We start from the raw sequence: 14,501 nt of genomic DNA on the forward strand, positions 1-14,501 counted from the left end.
CTGCCGCTGTTGTTTTAACAACTGAGATTCAGCCACGCCCGTTTCATTCCGGAGGCAGAGCCCAGGGGCTGGAGATGCATGTGTGACGGTCCTTCCCCACCCCTGCTCTGTGAGTTATCAGTCCAGGCGGGTGGAGGCTGGTAAAAAAACGCATTACTTCACTACAGGATAAGGATCGTAATGATGTGTGTGTATCAGGTGAGAAGTACAGAGGAGAAATGGGGGCTTTTGCTGGATCATCTGGGAACATGATTAGCGGGTTGGAAGCCAGAGGGTGGGTGTAGGGGACAAGGCCTGAGCCCCTGTAAAGGGTCCCCCTGTAGCCCCCCAAACACAGCTAGACACACCTCCACCAACCCAGCAGCCCCCGGCAATTCCTGGGTCTGAGCACTACAGCCTCAGCTGGTTGGACAGTGGAGAGCTCCCGACTACAGGCCGCCAATGCGAGGCCAACAGCCGGCGAACGCAACAGCGCGAGAGCTACGCGGGAGCAGGTGCTCCTCGGGTGTGAACAGAAGATACCCAGAGGGCGATGGAAAGGTGGACGTGGACGTGGGCGTGGGAGGAGGCTGAGCTCAGCACCCCGGGCCGGGGGCAGGGGTGAGGCTGTGAGCAGCGGGAGCAGTGCAGAGAACCTTGACAAATAAACCCCTCCGCGACTCTGCTTCTGGTCCTGGCCAGCCCTGGGATCCTCACCTGTGTTCCCACAGTCCGCCCAAGAGGTTCCCCTTGTCCCACGAGCATCCTCACCGTAAGCCCCTCTATCCCAGAGTCCCCAGAGCGGCTCTGCCCTAGTGACAACAGAAGGAGCCGACTACCACGAACCGGAGCTAGTTAGCCCAGGTCCCTCAGCGGCTCTGCAGGGCGCTGGGGGCCGCCGGCAGCCAAGGCCCCACTGAAGGCCATTTTGGATCCCGCTTGTTTTCTAGGTACTGGAGGGTAAGACGACACTTCCTGTGCAAGCCTCTAACCGCTTCCCTGTCCAGTCCCCCCAACCCTAACTCCTCTACCGTGAAGGCCTCCCTGCTCTCACCTTGTCCTAAGAGTCAGGTCCTCCCTGACACGGAGGCGCACAGTATTGCCCCAGATGAGCCCCTTGAGACAGCAACCCCCTCCACACTGTGTGTTTCCTACCAGACGCCACTCTGACTACATGGACCCATCAGAGGCCTCTGGGGTGGGGGTGGGGGACGTCACTGCTGAGCATGTCGGAGGCAGAGGGAAGACACCAACCAAGCCTCCGGGGAGGGGGCCCGGCGCCCGGGGTTAAGCAGGCACAAACTTGTCTAAGACAAACACAGGACCTGGCAAAAGAGAACAGGTTCTTCCCTCCTGAACTGGGCAGCGGCGAACGTGAGCTGGGCAGTAAAACGTGGTGATAAAATAACAATTATTATGTAACCAAATTAACAATACTACCAGACTTTATACCTGCCAGACACTGTGCCCCGAGCTTTATCCATATTAGCTCAGTGTCTTCTTTTTTTTTTTTTAAAGATTTTATTTATTTATTTGAGAGAGCGAGAATGAGAGAGAGAGAGAGCGTATGAGAGGGAGGAGGGTCAGAGGGAGAAGCAGACTCCCTGCCGAGCAGGGAGCCCGATGCGGGACTCGATCCTGGGACTCCAGGATCATGACCTGAGCCGAAGGCAGTCGCTTAACGAACTGAGCCACCCAGGCGCCCGCTCAGTGTCTTCTTTTAACAGTCCTAGGAGGTGGGTCTATTATTGTCCCCATTTTCAAGATGAAGACACTGAGGTTCAGATGAGTGAATCCATTTCTGTGCTCAACCGCAGCACCAGGTACACAGACATGACGGGTGTGTGTGAGGAGACCCTTCAGGGAGCCCAGGGGAGGGGGGCTTGACTGGGAGGGGGCTGCCGCCTGGAGCAGGTGTGGAGAGCCCTCGGGCTGATCCCCCCTGGGCCAGGTTGGATGCCCTGACCCCCCCAGGGCCACCGGCTTTCGGTCTGGACGGGCCATGTCAGTGCTGCAGGCAGTAGCCCGTGTGCTGTAATCGAGGGCTCCTCACAGAGCACGGGGCTCCAGGGGAGGGGTGTCCCCGAATTGTTCTGAACTTGGAGCCTGGAAAGGACCGGATAGGTCCCTTGCTGTCCCCACCACCCCCAGCACAAGCTGCAGCCAGGAACCCAGGTGACCGAGTATGACGATCCTGGGAGGCCCTGACTCTCTTATCCCATCCAGGGAACAGCAGTTCTGGGCCTCTGAATTGCACTTGCACAACATTATCCTGAAGGGGGAAAAAAATGCTTCTTCCTCCTGGCTGGATGCCAGATTTGCACCTAGCTTTCAGTCACTCCCCAGCTCTGCACATACTGAGCCACACACCAGAGCCTGTGAAAAGGGCAGGCTTGGGACCACAATGCCAGGGTGAGTCCTCGTGGGAACCAGGGACGCGGGAGGTCCCAGCACGGCCATTTCTGAAGGTTTTAGAATGAAAGTGGGGGACTGGAGTGCCCAGCAGAGGTGCCTTTCTGGCTCATTCATCCCTTCAACTCTTGAACCGTGAGCACGCTAGTGTGCCACGTCCAGTGCTGGGTGCCGGGGACACAGGACTCATGTCGGAGGCATCCTGACCTTGGGAGTGGTTTGGAGCTGTCTACCCCGTGACCTCTCTCCAACCCCGTCTCCACCCCATGACCTCTCTCCAACCCAGGCCTGGGGTTCCGCTGGGCCAGCCCCAGCCCTCCTCCCTCCTTCCTCTTCACCCTGTCCCCAGGCACCACAGCCTGAGCTCATCAGTGATGACGTCAGAGACGTCACACCCAAGGCCTTGGCCAGCTTGAGATCCGAGGGGCTTCAGGTTCTTGCCTTCCCCTCCCTGTCTCTCTAGCATGACTCAGGCAGGGACAGGCCCCAGGCTGTGGTCAGGCTCTCCATTTTGATGCAACCGCTTTCTTCACTCAAACCGCAGGCCCCGCCGGGTGGCCCCGCTCGCCTGCCCCTCAGCCCTCTGACGTCTGTCTGCCCAGATGCCGGGCAGACAGAGATCCTCACCTCTGCTGAGGTCAAGGCCAGTCTTCTGTTCTGTCCCGGCTCCGGCTGCTCAGGGGGAGGGGACCAGGGAGGAGGCTGGTGCTGTTGCCCAGAGGAGAGGTGATGGGGCCTGAGAAAAACTGCAACAGAGAACCAGCAGGCCTCGGGGGGCGGGCTGGCTGTCTGGTTTAGAGACACAGGAAGTGTGAAAACGAGAACGGCAGGAGCAGTCGGAATAGTGGTTACCTCTGGGCAGAGGGGGGGTAGGACATGAGGGAACTTCTTGGGTGCTGAGAAATTTCTGTCTCCATTTGGGTAGATTTCATTAAAAAAGAAGGAGGAGGAGGAGAAAGAGAAGAAGAAGAAGAAGAGGAGGAGGAAGAAGAGAAGAAGAAGAAGAGGAGGAAGAAAGAAAGAAAATCCCAATGGCCCAGATCTGCCTCGAATAGCTGAGTAGGTAGGGGTGCAATTTACTGCGGTGGGAGGGGAAGACTGGAAGAAACGCTGACTTGGAAGAAAAGATCAGCATCCTGTTCTCTGTTTAACCAATCTCTGGACATGTAAATTGTTCCCAGCGCATATTCCCCAGGATAAACAATGCCAAGACGAGCGTCTGTGTGCATGCAGATGAATTTTCCTACAAGTAGAATTTCTGGATCAGAGCGTGTCCTAAAGACTTTGGCTTCGCATTGCCAACAAGGTTGTCTCTATTGGCAGGACTGCCAGTGTTCATTCATGGGTTCGTCCATTCCTTCCGTGAGTGCCAACTCTGTGCCAGGCCCTGTCCCGGGTCCTGGAGACACGGTGGCAAAGGAGACAGGGAGCTAGGGAGATGGCTGCCACGCCCTGCCTGGAACGCCCGGTCTGGGATGGAGAGCAGGGTAGGAAGAGGGGCCCTCTTGCTCAGCGGGATCCACTCAATCCTGAAGGGGTGCACACACTGAAAATGCTTGCCCACAACCTTGGCCTGAAACCAGTGATCACCTGTTTGTAGCAGCTTTTCTTCTAGAGCCAGAGACAGCCAGAGCCGGAGGAGCTCTGGGGAGGGGGGAGGGGTACTGCAGAGAGCACAGAACGTGCAAAGGTACGGAGGGGTACGGAGCAGGGAAGCAGGGCCAGGCAAGAGGTCTGAACTTCATCCCCAGAGCAATGGGAACCAGGAGGGGATTGCATTAGGGGAAGGGCTGGTAGGGATGGGGGTGGGGGGAGGAGTTGAAAGTCTGTTGAGTAAGTTCGATGCTATCTGGTCCACAGAATTTGCATTTAGGTCCTCCACACTTGCCACGAACTAACAGCAGCTTATACACAAAAGAAGTACGGCTTTTAGTCAGCAAAATTAATGCGATCTTAGGTTATATTGACAGAGGTTCACTATCAAGACGTGGAGAGATGGCCAAACTAGGGAGAGGTGGTCACATTTTTTAAAAAAGTTCCAGAACAATAGCTATAGTGTCCATCCCCCCGCCTCTTTTTTGTACAAACAACAGCAAATATCCACACATAGAAACAGCCATCCATTTGTAGAAGCAGAGAAAAAGGTCTGGAAGTAGGGACAGCCAGCCAGTAACTGGGCATCTCTGGGGAGAAGGACCAGAAGGGTGGGGGACTGACCATCTCTCCTTAATTACACACTTCTGTATCGTGGGAGATTTTATTTATTTATATAGTTTTTAAGGATTTATTTATCTATTTGAGAGAGAAAGAGCACATGAGCATGTGGGGAGGGGCAGAGGGAGAGGGAGAGAGAGCCCTAAGCAGACTCCTCGCTGGGTGCAGAGCCCTACTTGGGGCTCGATACCGTGGCCCGGAGTTTAAAACCCAAGCCGAAACCAACTCAACCGACTGCACCACCCTGGCACTCCCAGATTGTGGGAGATTTTAATCAGGGGCTCATATTTCACACCATCCAGCCTTGCTTTAACTTCCCGTTTAGAGGAAATATGGGGGATGGAGGAATACATTCCATCACACCAAAAGGCAGCAAGGGACAAATCTAGGGGGTGGGGCTTTCCCTGGAACACCTGACTCCATCTCTCCAACAGGTCACTGTCACAAAAAGGGGGCACACTAGCTTAGAACCCTGAGGACATACAATCAGATGTCATGCACGCCCCGCTTGAATGCCAGTATGCACAAACCAGCTATGAAAAACAGGGTGGGGTTAACTGAGAAATCTTTTTTCTTTTTTTTTTTGTAAAGACTTTATTTATTTGAGAGAGAGAATGAGAGAGAGAGAGCATGAGAGGGGGGAGGGTCAGAGGGAGAAGCAGACTTCCCGCTGAGCAGGGAGCCCGATGTGGGACTCGATCCGGGACTCCAGGATCATGACCTGAGCCGAAGGCAGTCACTTAACCAACTGAGCCACCCAGGTGCCCTTAACTGGGAAATCTTAAATAAAATCTTGCTTTAAGTAAGATGAGAATTGTCTGAAATGGAAACATGGAAATCACTGGCAGATTAAAGCAGGTCATAAAACAGTGTATTTTGCTCGGTCCCCCACATGAAAGCACATCAGGATCATTAAGTCGGCCCCTCCAGGGAACAATGGACATTCTCCTATAAAGCTGCAGCACCTCCTCATCCAGTGATCCTGTCGTGTGGGGTCTCAGTCCGGAAAACAAAGCCCTAACCTGGGTAAGCACCTGCCTGGTGAAAGATCTGGAAGTCTAGTATTCGAACAGCTACGATGTCTGGGTGGTGGGGGTGTGACATTTTGGCTTATTTTTGCTTGTTTGTATTTTCTCATTTTCTTCAGGCACGTGTCCTGTTTCTGTGATTTAAAAAAAATATTTAAAAATATACGCGCACATTATGGTGCTTTTGATTTTATTATTTAAATGTCAAAGGAAGCACAAGTGGCAGCCTAAGGCTCCCCACCTCCATGGTTAGACCCTTCTTTCCGTTGTTCAGGCTCTTTCAAAAAACCTATGTGAGGTCTCAGGTGGAGGAGAGACGCCCCCCCGCCCCCCAAACCCCAGGAAACCGCGCAGGGAGCCAGGGCCCAAGCCTTGCGCCCTGGAACCGCGCACCCCGGATCCGCACGCCCTGGGGTCCTGCGTCTTGGCTTTGCCCCAGCGGCGCCACCGGATTGTGCGTTTGGTTTGATCAGAGTCAGCCAGAGTGGGTTCAAATCCCAGCTCCCCCACTCTCAAGCCGGAGGACTTGGGGCAAGGCTTTGCAGCTTTTTCTCATCTACCACACCCGGGCGATGGCAGCTCAGCTCTCTGATAAGGACACTACCTCCCACCTTTCCTCTATAAACGTGGGCAGCAGCCCCCACCAAGCTGTTCTGAGGGTCCCTGAGATGCCCTCTGCGCTGTCCTTCCCTCCCGCACCTGGGCCCTTCAAGTTCTCACACAGGCTAGCAATTTTCATTAATTTTGGTTCAGTTCCAAATCTGGCTTCCATGACAACCAAATGCAAGGCGTAGTCCTTGATTAGATCTTGGATTAAAAAAAAAACAAAACCTCTAAAAGACAGTATTGGGGGTAATTGGGGGAATTTGAATGTGGGGTGTAATTGATAATATTATTATACTGAAATTAAATTGTGTAGGGTAGTGGTTTGTGGTTTTATAGGCATTGTCCTTAACCGTAGGAAATACACAATGAAGGGTTTAGGGTTAAAGTTTAATTTAGATGTCTGCAAAGTGCTTTCAAATGGGTCAGCAAAAGGGATAGAGAGGTGGCTCAATGGGAGAACATTCACATTGGGTGGATCCATGGGAGGGACACATGAATTTGTCATAGTGGTTTTTCGTAGTAGTCTTTCCATTTTTCTGTAGGTTCAGATTCTTTTCCCCCAAATAAAATGCTACCAATTTTCTAAGAAGGAGGCTCTTGCTTTCTTGTTGTATTAGGAACGGGGTTGGGAACTTTTCTCCCCCTCTCTCTCTTTCCCCTGAATCCCCCCACTTGGGGCACACGGTTGGGTGTTAACACATGTGGTGGGCTAGCCTGGGAACCTTGGCATTCTTCTTAATGCTGTCCCCAGGAAGAACTGCCACAAGCACACTTCTAGAACCACCTACCCCCCATCCTTGCAGGGCCGGTGCAGCCTGGACATGGGTTCAGGATCATGTCTGTTTGGTCATTGCTGGCCACTGTCCTCCAGCTTCCACCAGGAGATGCTCTGAGCAATGTCCCCACCCAAAGGCCCACATTTTTTGACCAGAACGATAAATAACTCCACCTAATTTAGACTGAACCAACTTCACTTAGTCCAGAGTCGTGTTTCTGTATATGGGAGGATGGTCATAGTACCCTTGGAGAGTCTGTGGAAATTACAGAACTTCTCCCATAAAAATCACACACACTCATTGTGCATGTCATGTCAAGAAGCTGACAGAATGTGTGAAGTCCACCCCCTGGCCCTAGGTTAAAATTTGGTAGATCAGACAGAAATGGGACACAACCTAAATGTCCTTATAATGGAATACTAGTCAGCAATAAAGAGGAGTAGTCTACAGATACATGCTATGACATGAATGACCTTGAAAATATGGTGCTCAGGAAAAGAAGCTGGACACAAGAGACCATATGTTATTGACCTATTTACGTGAAATATCCAGAAAAGGCAAAGCCATAGAGACAGAAAGTAGATGTGGTTGCCTGGGGCGGGGACAGGAAATAACAGTAAATATCCAGGAGGGAGCATACTGGGGAGATGAACTGGTTTAAAGCTGATTAATGGTGATGGTTGCATAACCTGGTGAATTTATTAAAAATCACTGAATTGCACACATGAAAAGGGTGAGCTACATGATATGCAAATATGCTCCATAATGTTATTTTAAAATGTCACTGGGCTAGAACATATTGACAAATAGTGTTTTGTTTTGTTTCAAAGAGACTTATTTTTGACAGCCTGCCCACCTCTGGTGGACACACGGGGCCTCATGATTCGGACTCATGATCTTATCCCTGACCTCACACCCTTTGCCCCCAAACCCTCACAGGTTTGTTCTGTCCCAACTGGGTTGTGCGTCCCTGGGGTGGGGGTGGGGCAGTGTGTCTTACTCACCACGGTGTCTCACGGCCTACAAAGGAAGCTGGCCTCCTAATACTTGTCTAAGGAGTAAAAGAAGGAAAGAATGGTGTCATCCCCCCACCCTTGGGGTCTCCAGCTGCATCTTTTACACATTCATCACATATCTAACTACTCTCTTTCCCCATGGCTGGGTGCTTGGGAATATCTTGATCCCTCAGGAGAGCATTAAACTTTGTTCACTGTGTTGCTGGCTTGACACCTCATGCTCACTCCCTGGAAATACTTACTTTAGAGTGGTGTGGGCATTAGCACCTAATGTTTCTTCCGTTTGGCAAAGGCCTACTATGTGCCAGGGGCGCCATGTGTGTAATCTCATTTAACCCTTGTAACAGTCCAGAGTAGGTACTATTATTATCCCCAGTTGGCAGATCAGAAAACTGAGGCCCAGAGAGGTTAAGACATTAACCCAAGGTCACACAGCTGGTCAGAAGCAGGGCCAGGATGTGAACTTAGGGCCTTTATGCTGAAGTCCAGACACTTGAGACTAAAAACGGATCATTCCCCCTTCCAGAGGGTACATACACCTCTGGGTCATTCAGTGGACAGGAGTGAAATGATATCAGTCAGACGTGGGGGTGGGAGCTCGACCCCTTGTTAATGCCGAAGAACCGCGTCTTGGATAATTTCAAGTATTAAGAAATAGACACTTCATCAATACCTGTGAGTGGTATTGCTGCGTCAGCTAGGGGTCCTTCTGTTACCTGGGCGCTCTTTTCTACCTCTACCTGCCTCTCCTGCTCTCAGATACATTCTCTCCTCTGCTTCTCCGTCTTGCAAAAAAAAATCGCTTCTTCCTTCGTTCAGGTTGCTGGCACCATCTAGTGGTTAGAGTTGGGAACTACACCAGCCTCTCTGCCGAGCCTCCAGGTGAGAGGCAAGATTTGGGGAAATGAACGCCTTCTGGCCCTTCTCTCTTGGACAAAAATACAACATTCTTCAGGTTACTAGATTCTCCAGATGTGTTCAAGCTACCTCTCTGGAGGCCACCCTAACTCTAGTATTTAAGTATAAACGATTTCATTGAAGGAAATAACATTTTGCTACAGTAGTTCCTTCTGCTCTCTGTATAAGGAAAGCTCCAAGCCCCCTCCCTTTGACCTTCCTCTGCAAAAGGCATCTCCATGCCGAAATTGGGGTTTATCAATTCCTTGTCATGTTTCGTTTTTACTTTAAACGTGTATGTATCCATAAACGACGTGTAGCACATGCGCATTTTTATTACAATTTTTAATTCCAGTTAGTTAACATACAGCATTATATTAATTTCAGGTGTATAATATAGTGACTCAACAATTCTATACATTACTCTGTGTTCATCGTGTTCTCTTTAATCCCCATCACCTGTTTCGCCCATCCCCCCACCCACTTCTCCTCTGGTGACCAGCAGTTTGTTCTCTATAGTTAAGAGTCGTTTCTTGGTTTGTCCCTCTCTTATTTTTCCCTTCGCTTGTTCATTTTGTTTCTTAAATTCCACATATGAGTGAAATCATATGGTATTTGTCTTTCTCTAACTTATTTCGCTTAGCATAATACTCTCTAGATCCATCCACGTTGTTGCAAATGGCAAGATTTCATTCTTTTTTATGGCTGGATAATACTCCAGTGTGTGTGTATCACATCTTCCTTATGCATTCATCAATAGATGGACACTTGGGCTGCTTCCATAATTTGGCTATTGTAAGTAATGCTGCGACACACATAGGCGTGCCTGTAGCCCTTTGAATTAGTGTTTTTATATTTTGGGGGTAAACACCCAGTAGTGTGATTACTAGATTGTAGGGATAGTTCTATTTTTAACTCTTTGAGAAGCCTCCATACTGTTTTCCACAGTGGCTACACCAGTTTGCATTCCCACCAGCAGAGCATGAGGGTTCCTTTTTCTCCACATCTTCGTCAACACTTATCATTTCTTGTGTTGTTGATTTTAGCCATTCTGACAGGTGTGAGGTGGTATCTCGCTGTTTTTTGTTTGTTTGTTTGTTTGCATTTCCCTGGTGAGGAGTGATGTTGAGCATCTTTTTGTGTGTCTGTTGGCCATCTGGATGTCTTCTTTGGAGAAATGTCTGTTCATGTCTTCCATCCATTTTTAAATCAGATTATTTGGGGTTTGGGTGTTGAGTTGTATCAGTTCTTTATATATTTTGGACACTAACCTTTATCCGATATGTCATTTGCAAATATCTTCTCCCATTCCGTAGGTTGCCTTTTAGTTTTATCAACTGTTTCCTTTGCTGTGCAGACGCTTTATTTTGATGTGGTCCCAATAGTTTATTTTTGTTCTTATTTCCCTTCCTCAGGAGACATATCTAGAAAAATGTTGCTATAGCCGATGTCAGAGAAATTGCTGCCTGTGCTCTCTTCTAGGATTTATGGTTTCAGGGCTCACAGGTAGGTCCTTAATCCATTTTGGGTTTATTTTTGTATGTGGTGTAAGAAACTGGTCCAGTCTCATTCTCTTGCATGTAGCTGTCCAGTTTTCCCAATGCCATTTGTGAAGAGACTGTCTTTTTCCCATTCCATCTTCTTTCCTCCTTTGTCGAAGATTAATTGACCATATAATTGTGGTTTTCTGTTCTGTTTTCTTGATCTATGTGTCTATTTTTGTGCCAGTACCATACTGTTTTGATTATTACATCTTTGTAATAGAGCTTGAAGTTGGAGCACATGCGCATTTTTAATAGATAAATAAATGGTGTGCTGTGCCATATCCTTTCATTATTTCCACTCAACTCTGGTTCCTGAGATTTACAGACATTCATACACATAGTTTCAGTTCATCCATTTTTATCTGCCACAGAATATTCCACTATAGGACTAGACAATGCTTTGCTTATCCACTCCCCTCATGATGGGAAATTAGGCTTGATTCCAATTTTTAATATTACAAACAGAGCCTCAACAAACATCCTCAAATGCATCTCCTATGCACATGTATGAATCCCTCTAGGGCTGGGCTTTATACCCTCCATGCTATGAATGGGCTGCAGGTGGGCAGCTAGGAAGAGGCCAGGGCAGCCAGAGCCCTGAGCCCAGTCACCTCATCCAGCAGCCCCTCCACTGACCCCAGTGGGATGTACTCATATGTTCATTTTCTTCATGTGCCATAATGTGATAAAGGCTTGAAGAGTGGAATTTCTGGGTCACAGGGCACACACACCTTAACTTTGCCAGGTATTTGCCAAATTGGTCTTGTCTTCTACCTTATCTCTTTAACTGACTTTGGGGGGCTTTTGCTCCCCCCAAAGATCTGGTTGACTGCCATTTCCTGGGTATGTAGCTTAGGACTGCAGAGCATCCAACCATTCATTCATTTCACAAATATTTATTGACATCTGTGCCATGAGTGATAAAGTCCCCATCTCTGACCTAGGAAGCTCATGTCTTTGACAGCCTCTGTGAAACTGGAAGGCCGGCATGTGAATTTGCAAGCAGGGTGAAATCTGAGCCCCTTTGCTATTCTTGACAAGACACCCCCCTTCTCCACCACGTGCAAAGCAGTCACAAGCCTGAAGGGTACAAAGAGAAGGGTCAAACTTCGTCTCTTTTGAAGGGTATGATGTTAATTTTATGTGTTAGCTGGATTAGGTCATGAGATGCCCATATATTTGGTTAAACATTGTTTCTGGGTGGGTCTGTGAGGGAGTTTCTGGGTGAGATTAACATTTGAATGGTAAACTGAGTAAAGCAGATTGCCCTCCCCCATGTGGGTGGGCCTCATCCAATCTGTTGAAGGTCTGAGTAGAACAAAATGCTGAGTAAGAAAGAATTCTCTGGTTGAGTGAATGAATGAAAGGACCTAGGTCTGGAACGGGGCTGAGCAGGGCTGTTGGGCAGAGTGAGAATGGTGGGGCAAATATGGGGGCCAGGTTGGAGGACACTGGGAGATCCACACTATAAGTGGATCCCTTTTTGGGAGCAGTCCTTTCCTCATTCGCATGGTCCATACCAGGGGATGCTGCCCCTACCCCAGGCCACAGCTGGCTGGATCAGGGGGCACATAACCCAGGCTGGGCCAATCAAATCTCTTCCCTGGAGTTTGGAATTGGGGTCAAGAGTGGAGGGGGGAGAAGAAGACCGTGAGTGTGTGGTCTCTGGGTGTCTGGAGCAGCACACACAAAGCCAGGTGCTGTGCAGAGAATGGAGCAGATCCACAGAGGGAAGGTGATGAAAGAGAAGGAGGGGGAGAGGCGGGCACTCTGGGCCTGACTCAAGTCCTTCCCTTGGCCCCCAGAACCTCTGCACTTTAGGTAAGGTACTGTCAGTCTCCCCTGGCCTGATGATCCACTTCCTTTTGCTGCTTAACCCAGCACGGGTGTTTTTTTTAGCTTGAAACCCACAGTCGCTATGGAGCCATCCATTAACCATCTTCTCCCGCATTGGGTTTGTGATCCATCTGGGCAGCGGATTTCCTTTGCCCACTGTGTTCTGTTTATCAAGTGGGTTGGCAGCCCTTGAGCCCACACCTATCAGGAGGTCAAAGGGAGTGGCTGGGTCCCAGGGGGAGAAGAAGCCAGCTTTCAGTTAAACATATTCTGCCGAGAATTCATGAGTGAACATCTGAGACTCAAGTGGAAATAAGTGATTGCCAAGGACACACGGCCTGCAGTGGTGTGGCTGGGTTTTCAATGACAAGAGGAATCTTCTGGGGATGATGGTCCCCATGGTGATGGTTTCGTGGTTGTATACAGATGTTAAAACATATCAAACTGTACACTTTAAAGATGTGCAGTTTGTTGCATGTCAACTTTAGCTCAACAAAGCTGTTTAAAAGCATATGTAATATTCTATAGCTGTAAGATTTCCTAGAAACAAACTGGGTATCATTGTATGCAAAGTAACAAACAAGAGAAGGAAAACACCAACCACGGTGCACCCCCAGGAGAACCCCTCTGTATAATATAGACACTGATAAGACTTGGGTGAGAAGAGGCCTTAATGTAAACAATCGGCATTTTAAATAATCTAGGCTTTTTGAACTTTTTTTGTTGTCATTATTTTTTGTGACCTTCTGAACCTCGAAGAGGTGGTGATAGAGTCAGGATTTGAGTGGACCTCTCCGAATCCTCAGACCAGCAGCTCACTAGCACCCTCTAGTGTTTCCCTCCCCAGGTCTCTCCAGCGTCGGGTAGGTTCCCAGTCTATCAGGTGGGGTCACCTCTCCTGACAGTCAAATCCAAAGCTCCCCGGGAAACAGGTGTAGGTCGGGGGGGGGGGGGGGGGGGCCCTGTCTCTGGTCCTGAAAATCTCAGCCAGCAGGGAAACCAGAAAGCCGAGACCTGTCTCCTGCAGGTCTCCCTTTCAAGACTTTTCTGGTCGCTCTTTCAACTTATGACAGCCTTGAGGAGTCAAGCTGGTGGGTTTGAATGTTTTTGGTCAACAATTTAAACATTGAAAGCAATGGCTCCAACAGAGCGATGATAGAAAGAGTAAAGGGAATGGTACAGCATGAGGGCCAGGGGATGGGTGGAGGGTGAAGAAGGCACCAGGCTTCCAGTGACAGTAACAGAAGATGGCAGCCAGCGCAGGCTTGGACAATTTATGAAACCCGAACAGACAGCCTTAAGATAGAATGTGGATCTAAATGTCCAGAATCACTCCCCTTTGTAAGATTTGTAGCAAAAATTAATATGAATGGAGTAGTAGTTCTAATGAAGTGGTCACCCAAGGCCACATCAGTGCCAGCAAAATGGCAGAATTAGCATAGCATCAAAGCTGTCCTACGAGCGTTTTGGTGCCTAATGGCATCTAAAGAAAATATGAAACTCCCTCAGCCACCGAAGGACAGTATTACAGCAATTAATAAAAAAGAACCATTGGCTGTCACTACCTTCCCCCTGATCTGACTTAAACAGTCTTCATTTTCTATAGAATCCAGGTTTCTAGATCTATATTGCAGACCTCAGAGTACTGGAAGTTCCCATTCTAAGGCAATGTATCCTAAGATACTGTAAATGATAGTGATTTTTGTCCATTTGAAATATATAAGTTGTTTTATTAAAAATTTTAAAACTTTCTTAAAAGAGCAGGAGTGGAGCACAAAGCAGTGTCAGAATGATTATGTAGTTGGGGGGCAACTGTTGGGCTCGGCTATGTTCACTCCTGGGGCTCCAGTGTGTCTTGGTCCCCCAGAGAGCTCTTTGTGAGGGGGCTTGGAGGTCCTCTACTCTTACGGCCATCTTCCCACCCTCCATGGATTCCAGTAGCCAACTTCACAATAAATGACCAAATGGCAAGTCAGGAACTAGTCACACTTTTAGGGGAACAAAATGCCACAGAAATGTGTAGAATAGTACAAACTGGGGGCTACTTTGGCACAACAACACCCCTGCCCATAGTTAGTTGATCCAAGGTCGAGATACCTGACCCAGGTTGGGCCAATCAGATTCTCTCTCTACGAGGACAATGCCAGAGCATCAAGGGCTCAGAGCTCCTGCCACTCACACCCCGCCCCTGGG

General features: G+C 49.1%; 1 pseudogene; it reads left to right on the plus strand.

The window, feature by feature from the left end:
- Positions 1-13,460: 13,460 nt before the first annotated feature.
- On the plus strand, positions 13,461-13,846 carry LOC118551311 (ubiquitin-conjugating enzyme E2 variant 1 pseudogene; annotated as a pseudogene).
- The last annotated feature ends 655 nt before the right edge of the window (positions 13,847-14,501 follow it).

The sequence above is a fragment of the Halichoerus grypus genome, chromosome 14 (assembly GCF_964656455.1).
Source record: "Halichoerus grypus chromosome 14, mHalGry1.hap1.1, whole genome shotgun sequence".
Taxonomy (NCBI): Eukaryota; Metazoa; Chordata; class Mammalia; order Carnivora; family Phocidae; genus Halichoerus; species Halichoerus grypus.